This window comes from Pseudochaenichthys georgianus, chromosome 12 (genome assembly GCF_902827115.2).
Source record: "Pseudochaenichthys georgianus chromosome 12, fPseGeo1.2, whole genome shotgun sequence".
NCBI lineage: Eukaryota > Metazoa > Chordata > Actinopteri > Perciformes > Channichthyidae > Pseudochaenichthys > Pseudochaenichthys georgianus.
Window position 1 is genome coordinate 29,341,296 of NC_047514.1, and position 6,000 is coordinate 29,347,295.

A 6,000-nucleotide genomic window follows, 5' to 3' on the forward strand; every position below is an offset into this window, starting at 1 on the left:
AAAGCAGCAACTGTATTCGCCATGACACAGACAGTCTGTGGTTTGTACATGTTTAACTTTTGTCTAGTTTCTAAACAGATATGAGGAGCTGTGAGGAGTTAATTATAGAGACTCTCACTCACTCACTCACACACACACACACACACACACACACACACACCACACACACACACACACACACACACACACACACACACACACACACACACACACACACACACACACACACACACACACACACACACACACACACACACACACACACACACACACACACACACACACACACACACACACACACACACATCACTTCAGGGGACATTACATTGACTTACATGCATTTCCTGGAGACTTATCCTAACCTTAACCATAACCAACCAGTGGCGAGCCGTGACTTTTATAAATAGGCCCTCTGACCCCCCTTCCCTCGAAAAAAAAAAAGAAGAGTTATTACGTCACAGCGTATACTTCAGCGGAATATCAAAACAGCGGCCCGGGGTGCAAAACGCATCAAATTGATGCCATCAATGACAGCGACGCCTCTACCACACAAAACAACACCATTTATATAAACACCTATCATGACAGGGCACCCACAGCCAAGTAACAATTACAAATGAATTAAGTCGGCACGGCAACCCATATTGAAAATGACTTAGGCCTACCTTTGATGATAAATCACTGAAACACAAAGTCCATCCTCCTGTCCTTCTGGATGAAGCACTTGCGGGTCATTCAGCTGATCCTTTGCCACTCCAGTTTATCATTGGAACGCAATCTTGAAAATGACTCGGTTAATAATTTTGCAAACGATGTCATCACTATCACTGAAGTGAGCCATCATGAACGAACTTATGCTAATCATAAATCTATCGATCAAATTTATGATTCAAAATTAATAAAAGTAGGGTAGACATGTGGATATTATCCGGCTGAACAAAACGTGCATTTATCTAACAGGTTCGTTTTCCACAGACCTTATTTCGAGCTATTTTCCAAAACCCTATGGAGAAATCCCGTTGCTTTCTGTCGAGGGAATCCGAGCACGGCTTACTTCCGGGTTTTAGGACGCGTCACTGCACCACTTGCATAGACCTCACAGCGGGCGGAACTTGTCATAAAGTCCGCGAAAATAAAGCCCGCCCATTTAGAGGGAAGATATGATTGGTCAATTGTACTGTCATTTGACATTACTCTCTCGTTGAGTTACTATAGCTGGCCCTCTGTGAATGTAGAGAGGGACCAACAAGCTCTCCCGTCTTCACAGAACTCGCAGAGACGGCATTTAACCCTTCACATTCCAACAGAAACTGAACAGGCAGATTCGGAAGGATTTATTTATTTGGAAATGTTAGTTTAAATACAATTAAATCGAGTTATGTTGGTAAAACTAACGAAAAAGTAGGGTAAAAATAATATATATAATATAATGTATTTTTTTAAATGTTTTTTTTTAATGTTTTCAAATATTATTTTTTAGAATATCTTAGGCCCTCTGTGAGGGCCTAAGATATTCTAAAAAATAATATTCAATATCCAAGAGGGCCCTGATGCCTAACCCTAACCTTTACCCTTAACCTTACCCTAATCCTAAACCTAACCAAGTCTTCACCCTAAAATGAATGATTCCCCTCATGGGGACCTCCATTTTGTCCCCATAAGGGAGGCGAGTCCCCACACGTGACTATGTAAACAGATTTAGGTCCCCACAACAGTGACGTGCGGTGAGGTTCATGGCTGGTGAGGCAGATTTACAAATATCATATTTTGACCATAATGGAAATATTCGGTTATTTTCAAAAGCTTTTTTAGTCTGATGCTTTGATTCATTTTAAACAGACCCGTGTTCAGTGAATGCAACAGAGGCAAGACACCAGACAGTTGCATGGAAATAAAAGTGTGCTTGTGTCATTCAAACTCGGCTCTGTGTGTGTTTGTGTGGAAATAGCGCATTTAGTGTGAGAGAGAGAGAGATTTTTCAAACCACTTTTATTCACAAATCAAATGACCAAACAGACACATTGACACACATTGTCAGTTCAGACAACTACTGAAAAAAAGATCGTCATTCTCCACAGAACACAAAGCATTTTTAAAGCACCACATGGCCTCAAATTCTCCCACATTTTTGGTTAAGCAAAAATAACCATAGTCCGCTTTCAATCTTGCTTTAACCATCCGCTTGAAAATCAAAACTGCATCGGAATCCAATGATTCCGCAACTTTATTCCTCCTGCTGAGGTAGATGGCCATTTTAGCCTGGCCCAACAAAAAATTCAAAAGCTGACTTTTGCACTTTTGCTTCTGGCTGTACCGACAACCCAAAATGAACATTGTTTAATGTGTTTTTTTACACATTAAACAAAAACAACATCTGAGTGAGTAACTGAAAAAGACAAAGGAGTCGACCACATTCCGTAAAGCAATGAAAAATGGTTTCCCTCTGTTCACAGAAAGGACAGGCGTCAGACACTGTAGGGTTGATCACTGAAACAAAAGCATTAACAGCTACCGCAGCGTGGAGGATCCTCCACTGGAGGTCCCCACCCCTCTTAGTCAGCGGAGGCTTGTAGAGCACTCTCCACTCAGGCCTCTGAGCCTCCGTCAGGCCCAGGTGGGCTCTCCACCGCGTGTCCACTCGCTCTTGGAGTCTGCTCTAATTTAGCACCTTTGTCACCAAATAATAAAATGTTTTGTTGGACATGGTGCTAAACTTAAAATCAGTAACATTGTCCAACTTTAACAAAAAACCCTCACAACTGAGATCAGGAAAACATCGCATCTCTGGAAAAGAGTCATTGTCATTTGGAGACTTCAGTCCGTTACAGTGAGCAGCGATCAGCGGCAGCTCCGATTGGCTGAGCTGCTGCTTCCAGCTCTGCAGCAGGAGGCTGACCACCCGGACTGACCTGAGGCTCAGACGTGAGGCCAGGCCTGCTGCGTTGTCCAGACGGGGCCCACACACCTCCACCACCTGGCCCAGCGTGAGGATCCTCTCCTCACAGAGTCTCTGTTGTAGAGAAGGCCCTACTCCACACACAAACCGAGATCCACAGACCACCGGCTCTCTGAGGAGCCAGAACAGTGAGCCACAGCACTCTGGTCTCTCTCTTCTGAGTAGTCCCCACACCTTGAAGAGACCTCCATAGAACCCCGAGAGATTGTTCAGGCGTAATCCTTTCAGATCCATTAGGAACAGCGACTCAGCCAGACCCAGCCCACCACAGCGCTCCAATAAGGCCCGAGCTACGGGTCTCCAGACCAGGTCAGCAGGTCCAGTCAGGAACCTCTGGACGAACCGGAGCCTGAAGGCCGCCCCTCTGCTTGCCAGGTGAACCAGGCCATGTCCCCCCTCCTCCTTTGGCAGGACTGAGGGCTCTGAGGGACCCCAGTGCATGCGGTCCCAGAAGAAGTCCACCATGAGAGCCTGCACCCTGGACAGTAGGTTTACGGGTGGGTCGGTGCACGCCAGCCGGTGAGCCAGCATGGAGGAAAACAAGGTTATTTAAAATAAGGATACGCCCTTTAAAAGAAAGTTTGGGAAGGATCCACTTCCACTTCTTTAACCGGCCTTCCACTTTCTCTATAATCCCTGCCCTTTTCCAACCAAGGCCCCCAGGTAACAACAAGCTGTCAATGCTGCCCTCTCCTCCTGCTAAGGCCTCACTTTTCCCCAGTTGATCAATACTGCCCTCTCCTCCTGCTAAGGCCTCACTTTTCCCCAGTTGATCAATACTGCCCTCTCCTACTGCTAAAGCCTCACTTTTCCCCAGTTGATCAATACTCAAGGTCCCTGTACAAGACCTGGATCTTATGAGACCAGAGCTGAACCCAAAAGCTTCCAGCGTCTGCCACAAGTCCTGGTGTTCAACTCGGTCAAAAGCCTTTTCTTGGTCTAGAGAAATCAGACCAAGCTCACAGCCCAATGAACCGGAGAGGTCCAGAACATCTGGAGTCAGAGTCACGTTGTCAGTGATCAACCTGCTGGGTACACAGTATGTCTGTCTACGTGAACGACATGCTCCATCACTTTCCTCAGCCTCGTCGCTAACACTTTGGAAAGCAGCTTGTAGTCGGTGCAGAGTAGAGACACAGGACGCCAGTTCTTAATCTCCTGCAGGTCTCCCTTCTTAGGGAGGAGAGTGAGCACAGCTCTCCTGCAACTCAGAGGCAACCTCCCGTTACTGTCTCTGAGCACACTCAGCAGGTCGTCACCTATAACTGGCCAGAGAGCCTTATAGAAGTCTGCAGGCAGGCCGTCTATGCCAGGAGCCTTCCCACCCTGCATGCTCTGCAGGGCTTCCTGCAGCTCCTGGGCAGAGAGCTCCGCCTCCAGCTCAGCATGGTCCTCCTCAGGGACGTCAGGAAGGCCCTCGTAGAACGACTGCGCCACCTCTGGCTCGGCCTGGAACTCTGTTCTGTAGAGCTCTTTGTAGAACTCCACAGCACACTGACTCCTGAAGCAGCTGCCCAGCATTGGATAGCAGGGAGTGCATCAGCCTCCTCTGACCATTCTTACGCTCCAGACCAAAGAACAAGTGAGAGGGAGCATCCATTTTCACGATGTTCTGAAACCGGGATCTGACCAGAGCACCCTGAGCAGAAAACCCCAGCAGGTCAGACAGAGCTGAGCATGTTCTCGCTCTCCTGTGGAGTCTGCCAATCCCTGCAGCTCCACCACTTCTCTCTCCAGAGCTCTCAGAGATCTAGCCATGTCCTTTGTGACATTGAGAGTGTACTGCAGGCAAAGCTGCTTGATCTTCACTTTACCTACATCCCACCACTGCTGAAGAGAATTGTACTCTCTCTTAGATAAACGGTAGTTTTCCCAAAATAATTTAAAACATTTTTTGTTAAATGGTTGTCGGCCAACAGAGAAGCATTAAAGTGCCAATACGCACTATTACACTGAACATGATTAATAAAAAGTGAGACTTGTACGAGGGAGTGGTCAGAGATTCCCACTGGACTGATGGAGCAGCTTCTGCTCACATTCATGTGATGGTTAAAAACATAGACCCGATCCAGCCTAGCTAGAGACAACAGGTTATCCCTAGAGGGCACCCACGTGTACTGCCGCTGGCCCGGGTGGAAGTGCCTCCAAACATCACACAGCTCAAAGCTTTCTGTTAGCCTTATTAAGGCACTCTTTGAGGCAGCATGCGGTTCCTGGTGGTTCCTATCCAGCACAGGGTTCTCTGTGCAGTTGAAGTCACCCCCCAGGAATAGATACTCCCCACTATCACAGGTGCTAAGAGTGTGTTTCAGTTTCTCAAAGAACAAAAGCCTCTCTGCGCCCACACTGGGAGCATAAATATTTATAAAACATATTTTAACTTTTTCAAATTCAGCATTTATTTTGAGCAAGTGTCCTGATGACCTCATCGACCGTACAGGAGAAGGGTGTAAAGCCCCTCGCAAAGAGAATGGCAACCCCTCCACTATTGCTGCGCTTATGGCTGAAGAAGCCCTCCCCCCCATCCCCTCCTCCAGTCACTCTCGTTCTCAGCAGTGCTGTGAGTTTCCTGAAGAAACGTCACATTTAAATTCTTGTTTCCTAATAAAGTAAATAAAGACGCTCTCTTAGCCTCCCCTCGAGCACCGTTAATGTTTAAAGAGCCCAGCTTTATGTCACTCATAATCAGTGTTGGGACTAACGCGTTACAAAGTAACGCGTTACTGTAACGCCGTTATTTTTGGCAGTAACTCTAACGCATTACTTTTTAAATTCAGTAACTCAGTTACCGTTACTACATGGTGCGTTACTACGTTACTGCGTTAGTTTTTTTATATAGTCAACAGCTAGGCGAACAGAGATGAGAACTGTACTTAAGTACAGTACTTGAGTAAATGTACTTAGATACTTCCTGTGTCACATGCAGAGACGGGCTGTGGGCGTGTTTGTGTTGTTTACTAACAAGACTATCATGGCGGCGGCGGAGCTCAAGTCTAGTTTCTCCACCTGGAGATATTCTCACTATTTCACTTTTTGTCGAGCAC